This window comes from Hibiscus syriacus, unplaced genomic scaffold, assembly GCF_006381635.1.
Source record: "Hibiscus syriacus cultivar Baekdansim isolate YM2019G1 unplaced genomic scaffold, ASM638163v2 tig00111542_pilon, whole genome shotgun sequence".
Classification (NCBI taxonomy): Eukaryota; Viridiplantae; Streptophyta; class Magnoliopsida; order Malvales; family Malvaceae; genus Hibiscus; species Hibiscus syriacus.
The window spans coordinates 818060-831004 of NW_024063115.1; the positions used below are offsets into that span (position 1 = coordinate 818060).

At 38.7% G+C, this 12945-nt stretch overlaps 2 pseudogenes; both read left to right on the plus strand.

Annotated features, from left to right (window-relative positions):
- LOC120164700 lies at nt 1–5029 on the plus strand (annotated as a pseudogene).
- Nucleotides 5030–5698: 669 nt separating this feature from the next.
- On the plus strand, nt 5699–12802 carry LOC120164791 (annotated as a pseudogene).
- The last annotated feature ends 143 nt before the right edge of the window (nt 12803–12945 follow it).

Here is a 12945-nt window from a genome sequence, read left to right on the forward strand (position 1 = left end):
TTTCCAATCAAAAGTAAGAAAGTAAGCGAGAGAAAATCTGCAGAATTATCAAAAACATCACTTGCAGACTGCGAACACAAAAAAAACACCCACCTTTTTTATTTGTTTTTCACTTAAGTTTTCTGTGATGGGTCTTCAGAGAGAAACTGAAAGCTCGAGCTCAGTACATCTTTTGTATTAATTATACCAAAAAATATGATATTTTAATTTTGAACCCCCCATCATTGCCTTTTTGAAAGCAAAGTCCACTCCTTTCTCTCTCTTATCCTCTTTGTTTTCTCTTCCCCTTTCTCTCTCTAGAGTGGGTTTAGTTTTAGCATTTCCAGCTCAGGTTTTTTTAAGAAAAGAAAATCTGGTATTTGAGATTCTCCCATGGAGTCCTACGATGCAACGAGGATGGTGTTTTATCGGATACAAAGCTTGGACCCTGAAAACGCTTCGAAAATCATGGGTTATCTTCTCATTCAAGGCCATGGGGAGAAAGAGATGGTACGTTTAGCCTTTGGACCTGAAGCTCTCATCCACTCGTTAATCCTCAAAGCCAAAACCCACCTGGGACTCTCCATTTCGAGCCCACCCACGCCTTCAACGCCGTCGTCTCCTTTGCCGTTCTCTTCGAGGCCGAGCCCTTTGTCCATCCCTTCCAATGTCTCTAATGGCTTCGAAAGCCCTTCTCTTTCGTACGCCAGCTTGGTTAATGGGAGTAGTACCGGTAACATCAGCAGCAGCTGCAATGAATTCGTCGATGAGTACCACCAGTTCCAGGACCGTCTCTCGTTCCTCAACGATTCCAAGCCTGAAGATTTGTTGTTCGACCCGAGGCTCGACTTGGCTTCAATGGCTAGTCCGACTGGCGGTTACGCTGATTCTCTGTTGCACAGGCGGAGTTTTTCGGTTCCGGGACTGTGTTTAGGAGCTGAAGATCTGAATTCCGGGCTGGGGTTGAAGCCGTGTTTGTACTTTGCGAGAGGGTTCTGTAAGAACGGTAGCAGCTGTAGGTTCATCCATGGAGATCACTGTGCTGAGTCTGCTACCAACATGACCGAGTTGGAACGGTGCCAAGAGCTGCTTAGATCGAAATCTCTTCAACAACAACAACAAAAGCTAACCGCTACATCTTCACCGTTCCTCCCCGGCGGCGCTTCTTTTCCGTACAACAAGTGTGTTAATTTCCTTCTCCAGCAACAACAAAACGAAACCCATAGGTGAAACGAGATGCATGAAGCCATTATCTTTCTTTGATAATAACATTTCTTTTATCTTTTTCTTGAACTCATTACCGTGGCATTGCCATTGGTTTTGTCTTCTTTTTTCACAGATCGGCAGCGGCAGGATTGATGATGGGAGATGAGCTTCCTAAATTCGGGCGGTGCTGGCCCGAAATGGGAGCCAGTCCAAGCTCTAGACAGATTTACCTGTGTTAGCATGTTAAACCAGCTAATGCAGTATGTACAATTGCAGTGTAGTTCGAAGCTTCCTGAAGCTGAAGCGGTTATGGTAGCTGAGGTTGTTAGCAAGTTAGTTTTGATTAGTTGTTCAGTTAAGGTGGTTGTTGTAGCTGTTAAGAGCAGCAGTATATAAAGAGCATTGATCTTGTACTTGAAAAAAACATTCATAGTATCAATAAACCAGTTTACATTCTGTTGCTTACCATACTTCCATTATGGTATCATTCGCCAAACGGTCCTGATTTTTTTTTCCTGCTGCATGGAAGAGGAGGAGAATATGCCATCGGCAACGGCTGCCTCCGCCATCGTCTCAGCCGAGTCCATAGTCCAGCCTACCACAGTTCAGAAGAAACGATGGGGAAGCTGTTGGAGCTTTTACTGGTGTTTCGGATCTCATAAGAACAGTAAGCGAACTGGTCACGCTGTCCTTGTCCCTGAACCAGTGGCACCTGGAGCTGCAGTTTCAACTGCTGAAAATTTATGGCGAACAAAAATGCAGAAGAGAAGATCTCGAAGATCGCCATCGCCAATGGTATCTCCTGCGCCAGAGGAAACCCAGTCTCCTCCTCATGGCCAGGACAAGTTTGTCCAGGTTGAAGGCGGTTTCGCCTGTGCCCTTGATCTGGTTAAACATATTAGAGCTAAATATGGTGACTACTTTGGCATAACGGTTGCCGGTTATCCAGAGGCTAATCCCGATGCTATGGGAGATAACGGTCATCAGAACGATCTTGTTTACTTGAAGAGAAAGGTTGATGCAGGAGCTGATCTGATTGTTACTCAATTGTTTTATGATGAGATTACTGCTGCCTTAGAGCCTATCAAGGACAACGATGAAGCTGTCCAAGCCTATGGGATTCACCTTGGAACAGAAATGTGCGGCAAAATTTTAGCTAATGGGGTTAAGACGTTACACCTTTACACGTTAAACATGGAGCAGGATCACATCTTGAAAGCTAATGGTATGGTCAATTGTTAAGAGTTTTTTGAGTAGTTTGTTTACATTTAGAGTTTGCCGGGAGTTCAATTTCTTGCTGTCATTGGAAACAACTTTGTAATAAGTATGATAATATAGTCCTTTAAAAAAAATGTCAAAGAATCTTGTATAAGAGGATGAAGAAGAAAGAAATGAAGGTGAATAAGAAGAAAAAAAGGAAGCATCAGCACTTTCGATTCAAAGTGAACGGAAGGAAGCATCGGCACTTTCGATTCAAGAAGAACGAAAGGAAGCACCGGCACTTTCGATTCAAGTGAACGGAAGGAAGCGTCAGCACTTTCGATTCGGTTGTTCATCTTTTCAATTGTTTAGGGCTAAGATGTGTGTGTTACCTTGTTGAAGGAGGAGAAGAAGGTAGAGGGAATGTTAGCATGTTAAACCAGCTAATGCAGTATGTACAATTGCAGTGTAGTTCGAAGCTTCCTGAAGCTGAAGCGGTTATGGTAGCTGAGGTTGTTAGCAAGTTAGTTTTGATTAGTTGTTCAGTTAAGGTGGTTGTTGTAGCTGTTAAGAGCAGCAGTATATAAAGAGCATTGATCTTGTACTTGAAAAAAACATTCATAGTATCAATAAACCAGTTTACATTCTGTTGCTTACCATACTTCCATTAACCTGACATTTCCAGCCGACAGTACTTTCAAAGAAGAAGATGTTTCAAATTACTTCAGGTAATGTTACAAACTTTGTACTGTTGTCGGCAATTGTTGTTCCTGATTTGAGCTTCCATTTTTGAATATTAAGGTTGTTTGTGCTTTTTTTCATAGCATTTATGGCCCTGTACAAGATGTTAGGATACCTTACCAGCAGAAGAGGATGTTTGGGTTTGTTACATTTGTGTATCCTGAGACGGTGAAGCTCATTTTAGCTAAAGGGAACCCACATTTTGTTTGCAATTCTTGTGTCCTCGTTAAGCCTTACAAGGAGAAGGGCAAAGTCCAAGAGAAGTAAAGGCTCTCGGTTTTTTCGGTTCCATTGTTAAATCTTTCCATGTTTGCTTACTGTTTGAATTGATATGATTCTATCTTCATGGATTAGGAAGCAACAACAGTTGGAGAGAGGAGAGTATTCGGCGTGCTCAAGTCCGACCCCGGTGGATTCAAGGGAGCCATTCGATCCCCATCTCGGTGAGTGTAAAAAAGAAAGACTAGGCTTGGATTTATGTTGAATTGCAGTACTTATTTGTGATCATTTTTTCCTTCCGATTCGAACTTGTTTAGGAACAAGAATGTTTTACAACACTCAAGAGATGCTGTTGCAAAGGAAAATGGAGGAGCAGGCCGATTTACAGCAAGCCATCGAACTTCAAGGAAGAAGGCTAATGAATTTGCAGATGTTGGACTTCAAAAACCAACACCAGTCTCCTTTCCATCATGGTTTGTCCACCGGCTCTCCCATTCCTTCACCAACTGTTTCCCGAACTCCCACCAATCAAGCACGCATTTTTCCATCTGACGTCTTCGATCAAGAAACTCCTGAAGGTTACTATATTAACAACATCGAGATTCGAGAACAGTTTGAAAATAACTTTAGTGCTTCTTTATTCAATTTGATTTGCTTTTGCTTTTCCTGCAGGTAATGCTGGTAGCCTGATTGGTCCTGTTTCCAAATTGACAGCTGTTACCGATGCGGATAAGCTTCACGAGGAAGTTAATCTTTCATGTAATCATAAAAACGGAAACGAAAATGGTATTAATAAGGAGAGGGTGAACTTGGAAGAAAATGACTTTCCCGAAAGGTATAAAGCAAGGCATTTTAATATAGATACCCACATCAAGTAATGGAATGTCCACATACCGGAATCTGGTTCTATACAATGCATCTGCTTTGGTCGGTCTTTTGACGATTGACTGGCATATTCCTTCTTTATTGGCATTATTAATAAATGCCTTTATGTCGTGAACAGCTTGGAGCATATTCTCCCCGATAACCTTTTTGCATCACCTAAGAAACCGGCGATGACCTCACCTTCTTCACTACATCTTCTATAGAGGCTGACGACAAAACCGGGAGGCCGACTGCATCTTCCAACGGTATCCCTTCGCTGGCCAACGCCTCCGGCCTCAATATGGCTTCACTTAAATCATGTTTTCTACAACTCCCTAGGTAAAACCTAACCTTGTTCCTTTTATTACAATTCCGATGTCGAAAAAGGGAAGTTAATCAGTGATATCATTCATTTGGCTACAAAGGTTTTCTTCTGGACAAGGCGCCATCGAAATGTAAGCTCTCGACATGTCCGGCAATGGAGGAAAATTCGACTTTACCATGGTAAGACATACTAAGATTGCTGGAAAATTGTCCAAATTTAATATATTGTCATGATGTTGAAACTGCTGTTCTTTTTCTAACATCTTGCAGAAAGCATTTGGAAGAAGAATTTTACTTGAGAAATAGAAAAATCTTCTAGCTGTATAGTCAAAGCCATTCCCAAAACGAAGTAGACAAGATTGCAGCAAGAACATCATCATCAATACATACTAAGACTGAATTAAAAATACATAAATGTATAGGTAAAAGGACAGGAGGAACTGATTTGAGAGTGGGGTCTTTCCTCTTTGCTTGGGACCACACAGCAAAAACATAAACAAAAAGGATTGACCCTTTTTTAATCATCTTTTTGATGTTTTTACCGCTGATGTTATTATTACACTAGCTCTAGTTGTAATTTCTTTTATGTGTTACTGTAATATTTTTTTGTTTCCCTTCGTGTTCTTTTTACCAACCTTTTTTACCCTCCTTTTTGTCATAATCTGTATGCTGAAGTATAACTACTATACTGATATGATGAGTAAGAAAAGGGATCGACCCTTTTTTAATCATCTTTTTGATGTTTTTACTGCTGATGTTAAGTATCTTTAAGGTGGGGGTAAAAAAGGTGGTGCTTGATTCATGTGATTAAAGGTAAACCTAGGGTGGTGTGATAATTGTTTTATGGGGGTAAGGGGCCACATTGTCACATGGGGGGATCTGACAACGTATATAAATGGTATCTGGTTGCCCGTTCACTTTGTTCCCCCCCCCCTTATTTTATGCCCAAAACTTTCCCATTCCTTTCACTTTCAAAATTTAATAAATATTTTTAAATTTTAAAAAATTTCATAAAAGGGTAAAGTACATAAGTAGTCCCTAAATTTTTAGGGTGTTTGTATTTTGGTTATTCAACATTTAAAACATGTAATATAGTCATTGAATTTTTAGTTCGTTTTCAATATGATCATTAACGTTAACTCCTATTAGTTTTATCTGATATAACATGTTACCTACTCCTCCTTGTTTAAAACCAAATATCGATGGGATCGTCAAGAAGAAGACGAAGAAGGGTTAATGGTAGAACATGTCATATGCAGATAAAACTAACGAGGATAACGTCATAGATCATACTGAAAACGAACTAAAAGTTCGGTGATTATATTACAAGTTTTAAAAAATGGATGATCAAAATGTAAGCGTCCTAAAATTTTGGAGATTATTTATGTACTTTACCCTTAAAATAATTATTTAAACACAATTCAACAACTTTTAGTATGGTTTATCGATGTTGGTTTAAGTGGTAAGCAACTTGATATAGTTTAAGTAATGTCTCAGGTTTGAGTCTTTGTATATGCAGAAAATTCTTGTTGGGAGACTCACCTACCAAAATTAGATGTGTAATTTAAGTTGGTCCAAATTAATCAAGGCCAAAACTTGGAACTAGACTGCAACAAAAAAAAATAACTTTTAATATACTTTACCTTACATATAATCAAAAATTAATTTTACAATTAAAAACTAATTTCGCATCCATGTTGTAAATAGTATACTTAGGGGCTGTTTGTTTGGCTCTGAATAGAATAATTCAGCACTGAATGTTGAACCATTCAGTATTCAGACTGTTTGTTTTTCACCTCTGAATGATTCAGTGCTGACTGATTCAACAAAACAGTGTTGAATGATTCAACACAGAAGTACATTCTGAATGATTCAGAGTCATTATCAAACAACATGTCACATTCAGAGCTAATTCATATAGAGCTTCTGAATCATTCAGCGCTTAATCGTTCTAAAGTAAACAAACAATTCCTTAGTCTATAACATAATTTTACAAATAATATTTTAATAACATAATTTTTAACCTTTAATTAATTATAAAATGTTATGAATTATAATATTATTTTTTTTAAAAAGCTTAAAGGTCATATATGCCCTTGTAGTAGACCATTAGTTCTGGGTTTTCGAATTCGACCCCTAATAATATCGATTTTAGCTTCAACACGCCTTCCTTACAACGGCCATCGGCCGGCCATGTTAGACCAAGGCTTGTCAAAATTAGAAAGCAATTGAATTCCGGTAATTTGAAATCTTCAGGCAATTTAGAAACTCGGGTACGCCCTGGCTTCAATCCGTTTCACCCTGTTTCCAGAGCTCCCTGCCATATCCCATCCGATGGGAGTAATTTGAGTGGTAACTTAGAGGGAGGAGTTGTGGAGGAAATGAGGAATTTGAGAATTGTGAAGAGTTTTGGTTTAGATGATCAAAGTTTAGTTTCGAAGCTTCCGGATGATATAGGGAAGTTGAACATCCATGATGGTTCTAAGAGTGATCAGAGTAATGAGAATGATAAAAATGTAGGTAGTTCTGTTGGAAGAGGTGTGGAAAGCGAAAAACTTCTGAATGAGTTGCAGAGCAAGTTGAATATCAACAGCAGCGAGGATGTCAGTGATGGAAGTAAGAAGATATTTACTGGTAGAAAAGGTAGTGATTCTTCTGTCGGAAGCTCGACAGATGCAGTTCAAGATAGGAATAAGAATTTGAATTTAAAGGGGTCTGATGGTAGCAAATAGCAATGCCAATGAGAGAGATGAATTTGCCTTCAGGAGTGGTGAAAGCTCAAGTAATCTTGGTGGGGAAAGTGAAAAATTGTCAACTGATATGGAGAGGAAGTTGAATATTGGGAGTGTAACAGGAGATTCTACTGGTCAAACAGATGGGGTATTTTCTTAATCTTTGGAAAGGATGTACGAACTGAAAAGTTGGAGGGTAAGAAGCTTGAAGGATTTGTTAATTCAGTTGAAAAAGAATATGTTTTCCAGGCAGCAACCCCGGGTTTATATTCAAGTAGTAAAGTTCATATTGATCAACTAAAAAGTAATATTGGACCGGGTGGAGCTACAGCGTTACCAACTTCACTTTCATCAAGTGCAATGCATTTCCAGCCTGGTATAAGTTCCTCTGGCTTGAGTTCTTTGGCCTAAATAAAAAATTAGAATTCAAAACTCCACATTCACAGGCAAATATGTTCTTTGGCCTAAATAAAAAATTAGAATTCAGTGCAAAAAAAGAAACCGGTAAAAGCACAACAGCCAAGACAAGGAAAGGAAAGTTGAAACACCCTACACCAGTCCAACTATGGCATGGACCAAACTTTGTTTACAGTAAAACTGGTGCACAGGATAATGCAGAGGCTTCTGAGTCATATTCACCAATGGATGCCTCACCATATCAGGAAATCCTAGCTGATACTCGATGTTCCAGAGAATCTTCTGTAGCGTCAGATGAGTCTTTCAGTCTGGGTGTTAAATCTGCATCCAGTGGTTCACAACAAGCAGTTTCAAATGATCCAATAGACGAGGATCTGGTTGCTGCAACGCAGCATATGATTATAAATGAAGGTGAGGAGAAAGATGAAGATATACAAATGGAGGGTCATGGAGATGCTTTTGATAAAGATGTTGCTACTGAAGCTCCTCAGGAAGAGTCTATGTATGAGGCTGAAACTGAAAACTTTATATCCGCAGCCGAGGAGATACATGATAACAGTGATATTAATCTTAGCTCAGCTGAAATGGAAGTTACTTCTAGAACAACTATTGAGAGGCAAGATAGTGACACCCAGATGTACTTTTCTGCCACTTCTAATCCAGACCATATAAGTGGGTTTGACTTCACCTTTGCTACATCTTCTTCAGCTCAGAGTCAAATATCAACACTAGCACACCACCACAGAAAGAAGAATTTGGCTAAAATTTATTTTGATATTCCTTATTTCAGGTCAAATGTGAGAATTCCATGTGCATTATCCTCTGTACAGTTTTCTCCTTACCCTGGGGCTTCAGTACATTTATCTCCCGGGCAAGGCCAGAAAACAGATTTATCTACTTTGCAAAGCAAGGTTGGAGGGAATTCTGTGGCAGACAAAGGACCGGAGATCAAGCATGAACCTAATTTGACCGGTGCAAGCGCTGCAGCTCAGGAATCATGTGAAAAGTGCCTATTAAGGTTATTATTAGTTTTTGATAATTTACCTTCATTCTTTTAAAGCATATTGTTTCTAAGTAGATTAATAGTCCATATGCTCTTATCGGTTGTATTTGATCCATCTTGTAATTTGATAACGTGACGTCTATTTGTGCTTGATTCCCTTCCAGTGATAAATCCATCTTATATGTACCAGGGGAAACCAAGCATATGCAAATGGAGATTCATCCAAAGCTGAGGAATATTATACACGGGGGATAAGTTGTATTCCTGCGAGTGAGACATCTAAAAGCTGTCTTCGGGAATTGATGCTGTGCTTAGCAACCGTGCAGCTACATGTATGTCCCTTGGAAGAATGAAAGATGCACTTGGAGATTGCATGATGGCCATTGCAATAGATCCCAACTTTTCAAGGGTTTCAACTTAGAGCAGCTAAGTAAGACTCTGCATTCGTTTCGTTTTCTTTAATTTGAGTCTCCACAGTTCTGGTTTTATATGTGATTCTGTTTCAACTGTATAAATTCTTTTATACATTTTAGTTATTCAAGATTGAGAAATTCCTTTTTTGCTTTTAAGCCTTCTTTGTACCAGGATATTTTAAGTATTTTTTTCAAACTGTTTACAGTTTCTTCTCTGATGCTTATTTGAATCTTAACCTTTCATTTTAGTTGCCTTTTTTGTAGTGATAAATATGCTTTTCCAAGCAGTTAAATTATCAACCATGTTTTCCTTTCGTGGATATCTGTGTCTCTTTGTAGTCAATGTTGTCCTGTGTTGTTATCTAGTTCCGTGATTAGTTTGATTCATGCTCGTCTCTCTCCTAACATGGGCCTCTTTTTTTATCTTTTCCTTCAAGTTGCTACCTTTCCCTTGGTGAAGTTGAGAACTCAAAGCTATATTTCAGGAAGTGCTTTCAATCTGAAACGGGCATTTGTGTGGACCGAAAAATTGCATTAGAAGCCTCTGATGGCCTGCAAAAGTTACAGGTGCTTGTTGTTGTTATTTTCAGAGGAACTAATAAACTATTGGTGGTTTATCCGTGCACCGCTCTGCTGAACTTTTGCAAAGAAGAACATCTGATGATGCCGAGAGTGCACTGGAACTGATTTCTGAGGCCTTGAAAATAAGCTCGTACTCGGAAAAATTACTTGAAATGAAAGCAGAAGCCCTTTTCATTGTACGTTTATCCATATATACCTGTCTAAAATAGCATATGAAAATAGATAGTTTACTGTTTATTTAAGCATATGTTGAATCTCAGGAAAATTCTTGGAATCCTAATAACATTTTTTTTTTGCAATCTTGCAGCTGCGCAAATATGAAGAGGTAATTCAACTGTCTGAGCAGACATTTGATTTGGCTGAAAGGAATTCCTTATCATTTGATAGCAATGGGCAAATGGTCAATTTGGATAGTTCTGGCTTCTCAAAGGACTCGACCTTTAGAATTTGGCGGTGTCACAGGATCTTCTAATCTTACTTTCATCTGGGAAAGCTTGAAGAGGCTATTGCTTTGCTGGAGAAGCAAGAGCAATTGCAATCCTCTACCGATAGGTAAAAATCAGTCCTTCACTCATTGTATATATTAATTATGCACTGTAATACAACTTTGCTGTACAGTTTGGGCCTGTCCAGAGATGGAAGAAATAGTTTGGAATCATCGGCTGCTACTGTCCAGGAGCTCTTGAGTCATAAGGTATTTCCTTGATATGCTTTTTTGCACAGTTCTGCACAACATTGTGCTTTTGTTCGTGTGGTTGCCAGGTTTTGTTCTTTAGGCTGTGGGATTGACTTTTGATCATGCAAACGGGTAAAAGCATTCTTTCTTTGCGTGCTTGTAGAGGGTTCCAAAACTTTATTGCTACCTAAATTGGTGGAAATTACTTCGAGTCGGCTTTTATTGGGAAATTGCTTTCACTATTTTACTTTCTTTCATAATCAAAAGGCAAACATAATTGTATTTTGATAACAAAATGCCCCACTGCCATCCTGAAGTGGAACTAGTACTCGGAATTTGTAACTAGTTCCAACTGTGCCTAGAACACTAGTATCATCTTACAACTATGATTTTTTTGTCAGAAGTTCCGTCTTCTTTATGGTGTATGAATAAAAAGTTTGGTATCATAATGCAGTTATTTCTTTTATCTGCAGGCTGCAGGGAATAATGCATTTCAGTCAGGAAGACACTCAGAAGCTGTTGGACATTATACCGCTGCTTTATCTGGCAATATGGAGTGCCGGCCTTTTGCGGCTATTTGTTTCTGCAATCGTGCTGCGGCATATAAAGCTCTGGGTCAAATTACTGATGCAATTGCTGATTGCAGCCTTGCCATAGCACTTGATGGAAATTATTTGAAGGTTCTGCAAACTGATGTTATCTTTACGCTCATACATTTGAATATGAGTTGAGACGAAATGAAAAGAGGAATTTGAGTTGAGAGATTAAACTAAGACCATTTTATTTCCCTTATGATTGGGGAAAAAAAGCATCTCAAATCAAATGGTCGTGGCACGTAAATATAAAATCGTAGTATCTAAACCTGGCTACTAAGCACATGCTGAAGCTTAATTTGTAGGACAGCCTGGATGGTATCGTTGAACTGACTTAAGTTCTACCTTAAGAGAGTGATTTATGGAATTAAGAAATGTAAATTTTAATGTCTGCTAAGACCATTGGTACTTTTTCCTTTTGGTAATATCTTTGTGGGTTCACATTTTTGCTGGTGATTTCTAGACGGGGCACTTTATATCAGATGATTAGACACTACGGGCAAGCAGCCAGTGATATTGAAAGATTTATTTCTCTTCTCATGAATCAAATGGAAACAAAGACCAGTCAATTCGGAAAGTCCGACAGACCAAAGAACTTTGCAAATGACTTGAGACAAGCTCATTTGTGGCTTTTTGAAATTGAAAAAGAAGGCAAAAGGGAAGTCCCTCTGGATTTCTATCTGATTTTGTAAGTTTCTTATTCATTTATTTTTTACATTGGCGTCGAGAACGCATCGAGGTTCATATGAATGTGGATCCTTGAGGCCACTTATTTGACTTAATAGCATATTCATTTGTTTGCTCTTTCTTTAAACGTTTTCAAATATCATTATCTGGGTTCAAGAAGGGAGTTCAAAGTTTTCTAGTCATCTTTGTTGGACAATATAATAGAGGAAAAGTAGCAAGTTCTGCTATATTTTGTTGTCTACTTAGCTTTTTCAGAGCCATTTATGGATTATGGATCAATAACCTTATTGTGATTTCCCAATTTTTTATTTTAATTGTAATGGCAGGGGGGTCGAACCAACTGCGTCAGCAGCGGAAATTAAGAAGGCGTATCGAAGAGCTGCTCTTAGACATCATCTGGACAAGGTTTCTTATATCTTCTTCTAGATGCATATTTTTAGAAGTTTGGTGCTAATCTGACAATTTTTTGTCATTACTTATTTATGTAGGCTGTTCAATCCCTTATAAGACATGAAAATGGAGATGACAGGCTTTGGAAGCAGATAAGAGAAGAGGCCTACAAGGATGCTGACAGACTATTTAAGATAATCGGAGAGGCATATGCGATACTTTCGGACCCTGTCAAGGTAAAACTTGTAAAAATGTTGAATATGCCTATGTCGGATACATATTCGTGTATGATGCACCCGAATCCAAGTAACATAGTTTAATAGGAATTCCTTTATGAATAAAATAGTGAAACCGTTGTCCTCTTGTTTTGATCACCATTTCATGCTTTCTCCTAATAAATTTGATGTGTCCTATCCTTAAATGAATTAGCTTGTTTCTTGTTCTTTTTCCATTTGTTTTCAATGATGTCTTCTTGCAGCGCTCAAGGTACGATTTTGAAGAAGAGATGAGGAATGTGCAGAAGAAACGTACCGGAGTATCATCCAGAACAACTACAGATGGTCAAAGTTATTCAGTAGATAGAAGTGGAAGTAGGCAACGATGGAGCGAAATCAGAAGAGCGTACGGCTATTCAACCTCCAGAGGAGCAGAAGCCACTCCATCGAACAGATTCTATTGACAATTTTGAGCCACGCGTTGGAAGAGAATATTGAGATATCTGACCAAGTTATATAAACGATGTCTAACAGACTGGCACATGGGTTAAGAACTCCTCAGAACAGAAATCACTCTGACCACTGTCAAGAACTAGGGAGGGGAACCGATCATCGAAAGCTTTGCTGCAAATTATAGGTAAATGCCAGCAACACCAACTCATAACTTGTGAGTGCCAACAAAACTTGAACTAACAAAGCTTAAA